The sequence below is a fragment of the Mustela nivalis genome, assembly GCF_964662115.1.
Source record: "Mustela nivalis genome assembly, chromosome: 17".
Taxonomy (NCBI): domain Eukaryota; kingdom Metazoa; phylum Chordata; class Mammalia; order Carnivora; family Mustelidae; genus Mustela; species Mustela nivalis.
The window spans coordinates 30,166,682-30,181,931 of record NC_139036.1 but is presented as its reverse complement, the minus strand read 5'-3'; the positions used below and the strand labels follow the sequence as shown (position 1 = coordinate 30,181,931).

At 41.9% G+C, this 15,250-nt stretch overlaps 1 protein-coding gene across 2 annotated transcripts in view; it reads right to left on the bottom strand.

The window, feature by feature from the left end:
• Positions 1–15,250, bottom strand: part of TEX14 (testis expressed 14, intercellular bridge forming factor) — a 118,715-nt gene that overhangs the window by 92,380 nt on the left and 11,085 nt on the right. The window lies entirely within an intron of this gene.

Genomic DNA, 15,250 nt, shown 5'->3' with positions numbered 1-15,250 from the left:
CCTCGTCTCTCTCTGCCTGCCTCTCTGCCTACTTGTGATCTCTGTCTGTCAAATAAATAAATAAAATCTTTTTTTAAAAAAAGATTTTATTTATTCGTTTGAGAGAGAGAGAGAGCATGCATGACTGGAGCAGAAAGGCAGAGGGAGAGGGAGGAAACAGACTCCCTGCTGAGCAGGGAGCCCAATGAGGGACTTGATCCCAGAACCCTGAGACCATGACCCAAACCAAAGGCAGACACTACCAACCTGAGCCACCCAGGAACCCCAAACTCTACAAGATTAATGTTTATTCTCAATATTACTGGTGAAATTGAAAAACTGAATATATTTAGCACTAATTCCTAGGATCAAAAAGTGGTGGCTACTGGGAAGTAAAATTAGAAATATGTTTATCATTAAGAAAACTAGGAGCCTATTAACTTTGAAAGGTTAGTACATATATGCAGTCACTATGTGGGGATGTAGAGAGCATAATGTAGTGGGTTAGGTTCACAGTTCAGACCCTAAGTCTTGGCCCTGTCACCTCCTTAACTGTGACCTTGGAGAAATTATTTAACCTTGATAGGCCTCAATTTCTTCATACATAAAACTGGAGATAATAATAACCAGAGGGTTGCTGAGAGACTTCAATGAGCTAGCATGTGTAAAGTACTTATAACTGTGCTTGGCACCAAGTCCTGTGCAGTTGTTAGCTGTTGGTATGCACAGTAAAATCCATGCAGAGAAATTTTAACTTTCCACATGTGGCATACACACCGGACTATTGTACAATCAAGTGTTTGTGGAATACCCACCATGTGTCCTCAAACGTGGCAGGTACTATGTAAGACGCCTAAAATTAGATCCCTGCAATCACAATGCTGGTATATAGCAGGGCAGACATGAGGTACTATGTTGGTGCTCCATAGACAGGGGATAAGAGAGGGAAGTCCCATCCACATGAATCAACAAATATGCATATCAGGCATAACTAAGTATTACATGGAGAGACACAGAGGGTGTGCAAAGAGGTGAAGAGAAAGAAAAAGCCAAGAAGGCTAACACATTTGGTGGGTCTTCAACAGCCAGGAAGTTCATGTCAGAGTTTCTTTCCTTTATAAGGATGAATAATATTCCGTTGTATGTATATACCATGCTTTTCTTATCTGTTTTTATCCATCAATGACACCTGGGTTGATTCTACCTTTGACTATTATAAATAACACTGCTATGGACATTTTAGGGTACAGTATCTTTTCAAATCCCCGTTTTCAATTCTTTGGGGTATATACCCAAAAAGGATTAGTGGAGTCACATGATAATTCTTCTTGCACACTCCAAGCCCAGTGCAGAGCCCAATGTGGGGCTTGATCTCACAACCCTGAGATCATGACCTGAGCTCCAAGATTTGGATGCTTAACTGACTGAGCCACCCACGCATCCTTCACTTGGTAATTCTATGTTTAATTTTTTGAGGAACTGCTATACTGTTTTCTATACTGGCTAAACCATTTGCATTCTCACCACTAGTGCACAAGGGTTCCAGTTTTTCCAGATCCTCACCAACAGTTTTTATTTCCTGTTTTTCCTTTTTTTTTTTTTTTTTAAGAGATTTATTTATTTATTTGGGAGAGAGAGAACTGGTAGAAGGGGCAGAGGGAGAGGGAGAGAGAATCTCAAGGCTAGATCCCATGACTTGAGATCATGACCCGAGCTGAAACCAAGAGTGGACCCTCAACCCACTGTACCACCTAGGTGCCCCTCTTTTTTCCCTTAGTAATAGCTATCTTAAAGGTTCCTGATCTCTTCATTTTTATTTACATTGCACAAATACATAACAATATTCTTGGTATGGAAAGTTCAAATAATGGGGCACCTGGATGGCTCAGCCGGTTAAGTGTCTGCCTTTAGCTCAGGTCCTGATCTTAGGGTCCTGGGATCAAGCCCCATGTAGGCTCCCTGCTCAGTGGGGTGTCTGCTTTTCCCGCATCCCTCTACCCCCCCACCCCGCCCGCCCCGCTCGCCCCGCTCGCCCCGCTTGTGTGCGCTCTCTCTCAAATTAAATCTTGGGGGTGAAAAGTTCAGATAAAACCTTGAGACCCACTTCAGTAGCATAGGTTTATTTTTTTCTAAAGCTCCACAATACACATATCTCTTGAGGACTGAAGCCTGAATTGTTCTCATTATTTACACACTAACACTCACTCCCTTAGTATTTCTAATCTTTCTTTTTTTCCCCTGGTAGCTATCAGAACTTGTCCTAAGTGGGGACACGTGGGTGGCTCAGCTGTCTCGGTGATCACCCTCAACTAAATAAAATCCCTAAAACAAAACAAAACAAACCCAACCCAATTTATACTAAAGGACTGGTCTTTAGAGAATAGTGGACCTTAAAATGTTAACAAAATCCACAATCAATACCTACAGAAAAAGTTATTTCTTTTCTGAGCTAGGAGCACAGACGAAAAAGAGAAAAAATGGGCAACAAGCATGAAAACCCTACACCTCTCAAACAAAACTCCCAGTACTGCCTTTAACACATGTTATCAGGGGAAAGCGCGAACGCAGTCCCCCACTACCACAAATTATGCAGTCGAGTTTCCCACATTTGGGGAAATCGCAGGGGTCAGCACATCCGGAGTGCAATGAATGAGCCTCGCCCTGGGAAAACCACCTTCGTGATCATGGTATCTCCCCTGCCAGGTAAGTATGAGTTGAAGGCGGTGCCTGACTCTCCACCCTGGTCTGCAACACACCACACAGTTATGGTCAATTACATTCCAAGTTCTTTAGACCTTCGGGTCCAAACTAAAAGGTTATTCATATGACAGGACCAGCGTACACCAGTGGATATGTAGTGGAAATTCTGCTCGTGAAGAGTAAGCTCGAACACGCAGTCGCCGCGCTCTTCATCTCCATATGCCCGCCTCTGGTCCCTTGTCACTCTGACGTCACTTTGCTTGTTGGAGAAACGGATAAATTCGTTCTGGTTAGGCTTTGCAACAATTTAAGAGACAGTCACCGACAGTTGTGGCTGGGAGGCTTTAAAATTCTCTATCTTCTCGGGCGTACGTAAAAGTTCCGGCGCGTATTTGTTACCGGTCTGAATTCTGCGCTGTAGGGCAGGGCAGTTTGGAAGGCGGTGGCCTGCGGTCTGCGGAGGGCAACGCCAAATAGATTACGCTCGTCCGAATCACTGTTCCTCTCCCGGACTAGGTCATACCCTCAGCCTCCATTTCCCTAAATTGTAAAGCAGTAATACCGCCTGCCTACCTCCCAAGGTTTCTGTGAGGATGGAATAAGAGAATGCAGGTGAAATGCAGCCTCGAGTCCCTCACCTCCACCCAGCCATGCTCCATGACAGGTGCCCGGTGTAGTTGGGAAGTCAAAGCCGGCTTCCCCAAGATTTGACTTTGCAATTTTCCGCGCAAAAGGAAGCAGCATCCGGCCTGGATTTGGTAACAAACCGAGTAGCCCTCCCTTCCTTTTAGACAACAGAAACAGAGGGTTTTGTTGGTTGTTGTTTTGTGTCTCCCACCTCCCACCCCCGCCTTTTCTGCCCTTGCTGGGTAGGTGCCCTAGGCAAAACAACGTTGTTTACAGAAACTGTGTATCAAAGGCTTTGATCCTGTAGAGGCAAAACTTTACCTCTGCCCTGTTAGCATCTCCGGCTGGGCATGGAAATTTAACTGGCATCGACAGTTTAACAGGTAAAAGAATAAAAAATTTAACATAAATTTACAGTTTTAAACTTACCTAACACAGAAGCTCTTAAAAAGAAATGAAAACCCAAGAGATGGCAAAACTAAATGCTTTCATATTAGGTTGAACAAAGAGAGATAATTGTGTTTTCTTCCCCCCACCTTTTTTTTTTTTTTTTTTTTAAATTTTGAGGCAATTGTGGAAAAGTAACATGGGGGGGGGTTTACATAAACATGAATTCTTTTTATCAAGGTGTGTACAAAATTCTCTCAGGTTTGACTTCCTTTCTCTGGGAACATTTCTTTTCCTTTGGTATAGGGAGGGCATTTTTTACATGGGAGTTTTATCTCCTAATCTCAGGAAGGAAAGGGTAGATTAGGACCTACCCTTATATCTGCTGTTTTTCTAGTGCTTTTGGCTCAAAGGAATCCTTATGCCAAAGTGGCATGTTTGGGGGTGGCATATTCTGATACCCTTCAGTGATATTTCCCTTTTAGTACATATGATTTTTTTTAAAGATTTTATTTATTTGACAGACAGAGATCACAAATAGGTAGAGAGGCAGGCAGAGAGAGAGGAGGAAGCAGGCTCTGTGAGGAGCAAAGAGCCCAAGGTGGGCTCCATCCCCAGACGCTGGGATCCTGACCTGAGCTGAAGGCAGAGGCTTTAGCCCACTGAGCCACCCAGGTGCCCCAGGACATACAATTTTTTAAAAGTTATCTCTGAGCACAACATGGGGTTTGAACTCACAACCCCAACATCACAGTTTAATGCTCTACCCAACTGAGCCAGCCAGGCACCCAGAACATGTGATTTTTTTTTTTTTTTAAGATTTAAAAAATTTATTTATTTGATAGAGACAGACACAGCTAGAGAGGGAATGCAAGCAAGAGAGGGAGAAGCAGGCTCAGTCAGTTAACTGCCCAGGGCTCTGGTTGTGATCCCAGGATCCCAGGACTGAGTTGCCTGTTTGGCTCCCTGCTCAGCGGGGAGTCTGCTTCTTCTTCTCCCTCTTCCCCTCTGCTCTGCTTTTTCTCTCCCTCCCTATCTCTCTCAAAAAATACAATCTTGGAAAAAAAAAAAAAAGTAAAATTTTTGAGGGTATTTTAAATTATTACAATAGTGATAAATGTCCCTTACAGATAATTTGGAAAAGACAGAAAAATATTTTTAAACATTAAACCAAAATCCTGCTATAAAATTACCATATTAACACTTTCATATTAAACATGGTAATTTCAATATGAATAAAAATTTTAATAGGATGATACTTCACATGCTGATTTATGTTTTCCACTCCTTTTGCTATATACATTGAGTCACAGATAACTGTACAATCAATATTCTGTTGCTTCTAGTTTACTGCCACTGTTCATATATATGAAAAGCCTTGTCAATATATCTTTTTAAGTAATTGATGATTTCTTGGGGTTATTATTTTTTTTCCAGCATAACAGTATTCATTGTTTTTGCACCACACCCAGTGCTCCATGCAATCCGTGCCCACTCTAATACCCACCACCTGGTTCCCCCAACCTCCCACCCCCTGCCCCTTTAAACCCCTCAGACTGTTTTTCAGAGTCCATAGTCTCTCATGGTTCACCTCCCCTTCCAATTTCCCCCAACTCCCTTCTCTCTAATTCCTCTTGTCCTCCATGCTATTTGTTATGCTCCACAAATAAGTGAAACCATATGATAATTGACTCTCTCTGCTTGACTTATTTCACTCAGCATAATCTCTTCCAGTTCTCGGGGTTATTTTTATTTATTTATTCAATTAAAAAAAATGTTTTTAAGTAAACTCTATGGCAACATGCAGCTCAAACTCATGACCCCGAGATCAAGAGTCACATGCTCTACCAACTGAGCCTGCCAGGCATCCTTCTTGGGGTAATTTTTAGTAGTTTTTTCCTGTTACTTTATAGTCATCTTAAGAAGTACCTTAAATTATTGTGTAGGGGGGTAGAGGTGACATAGGATACCTAGTTTTAAGTTCTTTCTTTATTTATTTTTAAAGACTTTATTTATTTATTTGACACAGAGAGATCACAAATAAGCAGAGAGGCAAACAGAGAAAGAGGAAAGCAAGCTTTCCGCTGAGCAGAGAGCCCTGTGTGAGGCTCGTTCCTTGACCCTGGGATCATGACCTGAGCCGAAGGCAGAGGCTTAACCCACTGAGCCACCCAGGCGCTCCTATATATGACTTTTTTTTTTTAAGATTTTATTTATTTATTTGACAGACAGAGATCACAAGTAGGCAGAGAGAGAGGAGGAAGCAGGCTCCCGGCCTAGCAGAAAGCCCTATGTGGGGCTCGATCCCAGGACCCTGGGATCATGACCCAAGCCAAAGGCAGAGGCTTTAACCCAGGCGCCCCTATATATGACTTTTTCTAAAAAGTAAACTCTAATTCCAACATGGAGCTCTGAACTCATGAACCTGAGATCAAGAGTTGCATACCCTGCTGCTGAGCCAGCCAAGCACCCCCTATATGACATTTTCTTAAGATTTTGAGAGAGTACGTGTGCACGTGAGAGAGAGGACGAGCATGAAGAAGCAGACTTCCTGGACTCTGGGTTGCATCCCAGGACCCTGGGATCATGACCTGAGCCAAAAGCAGACCCTTCACCAAATGAGCCACCCATGCGCCCCTGTGACATTTTCATCCAGCAAAAAATTCACCTTTTTTCTTTGATTTTAAAAGTGCTTTCTTTAGACGCCTTATCTTCAGTACCTAATTGTTTAAATCAATCCTGAATTCAGTGGTGGTTTGCTTGGACACCAGGAAGCTTCACAAGAGAAAGTTCAATGTTGAAATAATGCAATCTCCGAATAGTGAAGAAAAACCAGTCATTCCAGAAGATGGAGCAGGTGAATTTACCGAAATTAACAAAACAAGACCTTCTTGGCTGACAAAACATGAACCAAGTACTAACATTTAAAGTGATAAGAAAAAAAAATGATAGCAGACAGTATAATAATGATTCCTTTTCTCAACTTCCAATAAAAAGAGTGAAAGACCGTTTATACTTTTATCAACCCACTTAAAAGACAGGTAATCAGGGGCGCCTGGGTTGCTCAGTGGGTTAAAGCCTCTGCCTTCGGGTCAGGTCATGATCCCAGGGTCCTGGGATCGAGCCTCGCATCGGGGCTCTCTGTTCAGCAGGGAGCCTGCTTCCTCCTCTCTCTCTGCCAGTCTCTCTGCCTACTTGTGATCTCTGTCAAATAAATAAAATCTTAAAAAAAAAAAAAAAAAAAAGGTAATCCAATCCTCTGCAAGAAAGGAAAAAGCTACTTAGTGGGTACCAGGATGGCTTAGTGAGCTTAACAACTACTTTCAGCTCAGCTCAAGATCACGGATCCTTGAGATGGACTCCGGGCTCCACGGGAAATGCACTCCTTCCCCTGGCGTTCTTACACAAACCACCACCGCATATACTCCAAAAAAACCCAAAAAAGTCTACTTTTGAAAACAGTAATTCAGGGGAGAGCGCGAACGCAGTCCCCCACTACCACAAATTATGCAGTCGAGTTTCCCACATTTGGGGAAATCGCAGGGGTCAGCACATCCGGAGTGCAATGGATAAGCCTCGCCCTGGGAAAACCACCTTCGTGATCATGGTATCTCCCCTGCCAGGTAAGTATGAGCTGAAAACAGCCACAGGAATACCCGGTGCTGTGCACACCACTCATAGGTTGGGGTCACTCCTGAAACAACTCTAACTGGCCTTTATCTACAAACAGGGACACTCAATACCAGATTTTCGTGCTATGTATCTCGGCATTGGGAAAACAGATAATCATGTACAGCTTTCCAGGAAAATACAGTTTCAAAAGGCCCTGAGTCTTGAATCTACATACTCCACCTCCCGGCATAACGTCACGTGCGTGAGGCAGGGCAGAGCTGACAGCTGCGACCCCTTGTGGCTGGCTTCACAGACTAGTTCCTCCTCCCACTTGCCCCAACCTAATTTTCCTGAAAGAAATCCATCCCTCTCAACTTTTGGGGTAGCCGAAGGTCTTCAGATCTCCCTGTGTGAAGTACTCTTCAGCAAACGAACACAAGTGAGCTTTTAACCGCGAGCCAGCTTAGCTTCAGTCTCTCCAGAGATACTAATGCTCCACACCCGCCCAGCACCATTCCCTCCTATTCCAGGAGATGGAGGAAAAAGGGTGTCCAGGAAAAACAGTCCTGGCTACGTGTTAGCACGGTGTATTGCAGAGCAAGGGTTTTGGAATCCATGATCTTGACTGCCATTCAGTGTACACACTGCTTGACTCTAGATAAGCTTCTAGCCTCTGAATCTCTTCCTCAGTTTCTACAGAATGGGGAGGAACTATTCAAACAGACCTCCACCCAGCTCAGGACCCAGGCTTTGTCTCTTACCCCTCCCTACCCATGGTCTGCTAATTACACCTACCTGGCAAGGATGGAGTGCTTTCCTTGAGAGCAGTCTATATTGCAGCCTATATTGCTGCCTTACTTTTCTCTCTGCCTGGCATTTAGTTACCTCACCCACTAAACTGTGGGCCTCTAGAGCAGGGTTTTTTCCTGTTTGTTTCTTTGAAAATAGTCAAAACAACACAACATATAATTATTGTATATATTATTTTACCAACTAATTTTATTCTCTCATTAAAAATATATAGGAAGGGGCTCCTGGGTGGCTCAGTTGGTTGAGGCTCTGCCTTTGGCTCAGGTCATGATCTCGGGGACCTGGGATGGAGGCCTGCATCTGGCTCTTGGCTCAGCAGGGAGCCTGCTCCCCCCCCCCCCCGCCCACCTGCCTCTCTGCCTACTTGATTTCTCTCTGTCAAGTAAATAAAATCTTAAAAAAAAAAAAAATGTCTCTGGCCACAGGAAACGTTTTTAAAAGTATCTTTTTTTTTTCCCGCCCTCCCGCGGCACCCCGCGCTCCCTGGCCGACCTTCCCGGGCGCGAGCCTAAAAGTATTTTTAAAATACTTTTTAAATTTTAAATTCTGCATCCCTGGAGCTCTCTGGAAAAGTTCAGATGAAAACTTAAAACATTTACTGAAAAGAAAATGTACATACACATTATATAGGCTGAATGCTAAGACCTCCTTCTCATATTCCATTTGGTTTCCAGGACCGTGGCAACCAAGCCTTTACTTTCTAGGATACTAAAGTATCCTCTGAAGAATATGATCACCACAAAACAAGTCCCAAAGATGTCAGCCACGGGGTTTCAGAAAGACTACTATGCAGATTATTCTGGAGGCAAACAAACGTTGAACACCTCACCTTAGCCCTCAGAGCTTCCAATCCACTTGTTAATATAATTTAAAAATTCTGCCAGACAGTCCATCTTATGAACGGCCCATTATTTATATAATCATTGCCCTGTTGCTGAACACATAGGTTGCTTCAATTTCTCACTACACTAAATTCTGGGTGATAGGCAGAGATGGCATATTGAATACCTATAAATAATCAAGGAACACTGAACTACCAAGGATGACCAGATGTCTGACAAAAACCTCCAAAATGAAAGCTAGTGGCTAAACCAACCAACCAAAAGACAATTTGGAGGAAAACGATTATACAACAGGAAGAAAACTAAAAACAAAAATAGACTATGATTAAAATCTTCCGAGAGCTAAAAGTCCTTGCATCTGAAAAATAAGTATAAGAAGCTACACAAATAGAAAATAAGAAAAAATTAAAAAAATTAAAAATAAGAAAAAAATTTGAAAATAAGAAAAAAATAAATATCTGATTCTAAAACTAAAAAACTGAATATATGCATTGAGCAAAAAATATGAAGAGAAGGAAAACAAAACATTTTTTTAATTGACCATGGTAGGGGTTCTAAATTTACAAATATGGAAAGTCTCAGAAAATTAAAAACCAAGGAGGAAAAATCACCAATGAAATAATACAAGAGAACTTCTCAGCATGAATGTTTGCTGGTTGAAAGAGCCCTTGTCAGGCACGTGCACTTGAATGTTTACAGAAGCAATGTCCAGAATAGCCAAACTATGGAAACAACCTAGATGTTCATCAACAGATGAATGGATAAAGAAGATGTGGTATACGTATACAATGGAATACTATGCAGCCATCAAAAGAAATGAAATCTTGCCATTTGCAACGACGTGGATGGAACTAGAGGGTATTATGCTTAGCGAAGTAAGTCAGTCAGAGAAAGATAACTATCATATGATCACCCTGATATGAGGAAGTAGAGATGCAACGTGGGGGGTTTGGGGGGTAGGTAAAGAATAAATGAAACAAGATGGGATTGGGAGGGAGACAAACCATAAGAGACTCTTAATGTCACAAAACAAACTGAGGGGGGCCAGGGAGAAGGGGGTAGGGAGAGGGTGGTGGGGTTATGGACATTGGGGAGGGTATGTGCTATGGTGAGTGCTGTAAAGTGTGTAAACCTGGCGATTCACAGACCTGTATCCCTGGGGCTAATAATACATTATATGTTTATTAAAAAAATTAAAAAAAAAAAAGAAAGAGCCCTTGTCAAGCACTCCATAAAATGAATGACTTAAGACACACTAAGACACGTCATTAGGAAATAATAGAATAATAGAAACAAAGAGATGATTCTTCAGCTTTGCCAAGAGACAAAGATTAGTCACATACGTCACATTAAAAAGATCAGAAATCAGAAAGCCTTCTCAAAAACTTTTGGAGAGTAGAAGTCAATAAAGTGACATCTGACATGATGAAGGAAAATTTAACTCCAACACAGAATTTGATTCTCATTTAAACGATGACCTACACATCCTACCTATGCAGTAGTAGGCTGGAAGAGTGATGGGTATACAGGCACCTGGCTGGCTCAACTGGTACAGCATACAAGTCTTGATCTCGGGGTCATGAGTTCAAGCTTCATATTGGGTGCAGAGATTACTTAAATAAATAAACTTAAAAAAAAAAAAAAGTGATGGATTTACATAGGAGAAAAATAAAAGTAAAAAATCTCCAGAAAGAATATCTGGTATGACCTTCTTTGTAGAAAACAATAGGATATTGGAAGGTGTGGGAAGAATTAGCAATTCCAACTGAGCAGAAAGTAACCAAGTGAAAAAAGGTAAAATTAAACAGAGAAAAAAAAAAAAAACCTAAAGAGAGACAAAACAAAAAAAACAAGTTTAAAGATTTTATTTATTTATTTGACAGAGAGAAAGATCACAAGCAGGCAGAGCAGCAGGCGGGGTAGGGGGGCGAGGGGGGAGCAGGCTCCCTGTTGAGCAGAGAGCCTGATGTGGCGCTCAATCTTAGGGCCCTGAGATCATGACCCAAGCCAAAGGCAGAGGCCTTCGGCTGAGCCACCCAGGCACCCCGAGAAAAAACAAAATAAAGGAAAACAAATGACATTCAATGACAATGCTCTCCTGTGCATAATGTTTGTATAAAAGAAACATAAATACTCTACTGAGCAGAGAGCCTGATGCAGGGCTTGATCCTAGGATCCTGAGATCATGACCTGAGCTGAAGGCAGAGGCTTTAACCCACTGAGCCACCCAGGGGTCCCATGATGTTGATATCCTGGTCTCATCATCTGTGAAAAAGAGTGGATGGAGAGGAGGAGCAGGAGATACAGCCTCCTGGATTCTGTATCTAATAAGTGAAAAAAGAATTAAAGGTACAGATCAAACTTAGGGGTCATACTTTTCTCCTTTCTTTCTTCTCATATCACACATTCAATCCACAGTCTTTATTTTTTTCTTAAAAAAATAATAAGAATCTGACAGCTTCTCACTGTCTCCAGTGCTACCACTTTGGTACAAACCATTCTCATCTCCTGCCGAGAAGAGTGCAGCAACTTTCTAAGCGATCTCCCTTCTGCCAGTCTATCAACACAGTGGCCAAGTATCCCACTAAATCAAGTCATGTCACTCTTCTGCTATAAAATTAATCTTTTTTTAAAGATTTTATTTATTTATTTGACAGAGAGAGACTGCGAGAGAGGGAACACAAGCAGGGGGAGTAGGAGAGGGAGAAGCAGGCTTCCCACTGAGCAGGGAGCCTGACACACAGGGCTGGATCCCTGGACCCCAAGACCATGACCCGAGCTGAAGGCAGACACCTAACGACTGAGCCACCCAGGCTCCCCTCAAAAAACTAATCTAACATAATTCTGAGAAAACAGAAGAGAAGGAAACATTTCCCACTGCCACCCCCCCCCTTTTTTTTTTTAGACAAGAGGCAGGATTTATTGGTGGGTGTAAGGAAGAGCAAAGCCAAAACCCTCACACATTTCACACTCTTTCGCCTTTTTCTGCCCACTGTGACACACCTAGGATCTTCATGGACAGAGTTACAAAATTACTTTAATTGCTCCAAAACTTCAGGGGCGCCTGGGTGGCTCAGTGGGTTAAGCCGCTGCCTTCGGCTCAGGTCATGATCTCAGGGTCCTGGGATCGAGTCCCGCATCGGGCTCTCTGCTCAGCAGGGAGCCTGCTTCCTCCTCTCTCTCTGCCTGCCTCTCTGCCTACCTGTGATCTCTCTCTGTCAAATAAATAAATAAAATCTTTAAAAAAAAAATAAAAATAAAAAATAAAAATAATTGCTCCAAAACTTCAAACCAAATCCAGCATTAAACAAAAAGCATATTACATCATGATCCTATGAGACTTATCCTAGGAATACAAAGTTGTTAACATTAGAAAATCAAGCCATATAACTCATCATAGCCACCGATTAAGAAGTAGTTGTAGAAAAAGTAGTTAACAAAACTCAGCACCCATTTATGATTTTTAAGAAATACTATCATCAGTTTGATAAACAACATCTATGAAAATCCTATTGCTAATATACTTCATGTTAAAAATATCTTCCTTCCAGATAAAGAGCAAATCAAGAATGACTACTTTACCCACTTTTATCCAACAGCGTACTGGAGGCTTTTAGCTACAGCTTAAGCCAAGGAAATTAAAAAGCCTTAGTTTGGAGAGAAAGAAAGAAAAACGTTTTTATTCACATATGACACAGCAGTTTATGTAGAAAATCCTAAAGCATTTAGCACCCACCGCAAATCCACTACACCACCTAATGGAAATTAGCAAAGTCACAGGATACAAGATTAATACATAAAAATCAACTATATTTCTTTTTTAAAATTAAAGATTTTATTTATTTATTTGAAAGAGAGCACACTTGCGGGGGAGAGGGAGAAGCAGGCTCCCTCTTGAGCAAGGAGACCAATATGGGGCTTGATTCCAGGACCCTGGGATCATGACTGGAGCCAAAGGCAGCTGCTTAACCCACTGAGCCACCCAGGCGCCCCAAAGCTCAATTGTATTTCTACGTACCAGCAAACAAACACTTAGAAAATGAAATTTTTAGGTCAAAGAAAGACAAATCCCACAAGATTTCACTTATATGTAGAATCTGCAACAAAACTAAACTTAGATTCACCAATAGAACAGACTGATGGTTTGTCAGAGGGGAGGTAGGCAAGGGGTGTAATGGATGAAGGAGATTAAGAAGCACAAACTTCCAGCTATAAATTAAATAAGACAGGGGGATGTAATGTACAGTATGGGGAATCTATATTAAACGGGAATGTTAGTATTATATTAACTTTGTAAGGTCACAGATGGTAACTTGATTTATTGTGGTGACTTTTTCACATGTATACAAATGTCCAATTACTGTTGTACACCTGACACTTATCTAATATTGTATGTCAATTATACCTGAATAAATAAAAGAATAAAAGAATAAAATATGACTTACAAGTGGCAAATACTTCACATTTTCTACCACTCACATTTCTTCCTGGTTTTTTTTTTTTTTTAAGATTTTATTTATTTTAGGGGCACCTGGGTGGCTCAGTGGGTTAAAGCCTCTGCCTTCGGCTCAGGTCATGGTCCCAGGGTCCCAGGGTCCTGGGATTGAGCCCCGCATGGGGCTCTCTGCTCAGCGGGGAGCCTGCTTCCTCCTCTCTCTCTGCCTGCCTCTCTGCCTCCTTGTGATCTCTGTCTGTCAAATAAATAAAATCTTTTTTAAAAGATTTTATTTATTTATTTATTATTTATTAATCATTTTATTATTTATTTATTTATTTAATAAATAAAATCTTTTAAAAAGTTATCTATTTATTTATTTATTGTTTTATTTGTCGTTATTTATTTATTCATTCATTATCTATCTTATTATTTATTTATTTTATTTTATTTATTTAATAAATAAAATCTTTTTTAAAATATATTTATTTATTTATTTATTTATTTGACAGACAGAGATCACAAGGAGGCAGAGAGGCAGGCAGAGAGAGAGGGGGAAGCAGGCTCCCCGCCGAACAGAGAGCCCAATGTGGGGCTCGATCCCAGGACCCTGGGACCCTGGGACCCTGGGACCCTGGGACCCTGGGACCATGACCTGAGCCGAAGGCAGAGGCTTTAACCCACTGAGCCACCCAGACACCCCATTCCTGTATTTTCTTCTATCACTCTACAGTCTACAACAATAGATGTAAGGAGCAAAATCCCAACATTTTCTTTCAAAGCCCCAAAGCCTTGCTAATATCCTTATCCTTCCAACTGAAGAGCTAACAAGTAATGAAGAAATGGAATTTAAAATTATCAAGGCGGGGGCACCTGGGTGGTTCCGTCGTGTTTTCTCTCAGGTCATAATCTTGGTTTAGCGTCATGTGTTGGAGCCCTGCATTCAGTAGGAGGTCTGAGTTTTTCTCCCTCTGCTCCTCCCCCCATACATGTGCAAATGCAAGTGCTCTCTCTCTCAAATAAATAAATAAATAAGTAAATCTTCAAATAAAATAAAATAACCAAGGGAACTGACTGAAGAACAGAAAATTGTTCCATAAATGTAATAAAAGGATAGAGAAAGGAGGGTACTGGGATAGAGAATATCATCCAAATCCTCAGTATAAACCCTAGCACAAACATATTTATTGAGGCAAGTATGATGAAATTGATAAGGAAAATCTGTGTCTTTTTCCAAAATTTTTTCTTTTCTTTTTAAATTTAATTTTATTTATTTATTTGACAGAGATCACAAGTAGGCAGAGAAGCAGGCAGAGACAGAGAGAGGGGGAAGCAGGCTCCCCATTGAGCAGAGAGCCTGGATGTAGGGCTGGATCCCAGTGTCCTGGGATCATGACCTGAGCTGAAGGCAGAGGCTTTATTTAACCCACTGAGCCAAGCGCCCCCAAAATCTGTGTCTTATGATGGCCCACCAAGCCAGCAAAGGGGTCCCAGCCCCTGCCCCGGGCTCTTCCGGGTTCTTCTCTCTGCCCTGCTTCCCGCCCACCAATCTGGGGTCCTCCCCTCTCCCACTTCCCTCGTGCGCCAAGAGTACCAAATATGCAGAAGTAGAAGGATCTAAATTACCCACTTCGTGCTCAGGGCTCAGAGGCAGGCAGAGAGAGAAGAGGAAGCAGGCTCCCTGCTGAGCAGAGAGCCCGATGGGGTTCAATCCCAGGATCCTGAGTTTACGACCTGAGCCGAAGGCAGCGGCTTAACCCACTGAGCCACCCAGGCTCCTCCTTACAGCTTACTTTATTTAAAAAAAAAAAAAAAAAAAAAAAAAAAAGGTAGTGCTCTGGGGAAAGGAATGAGCAGA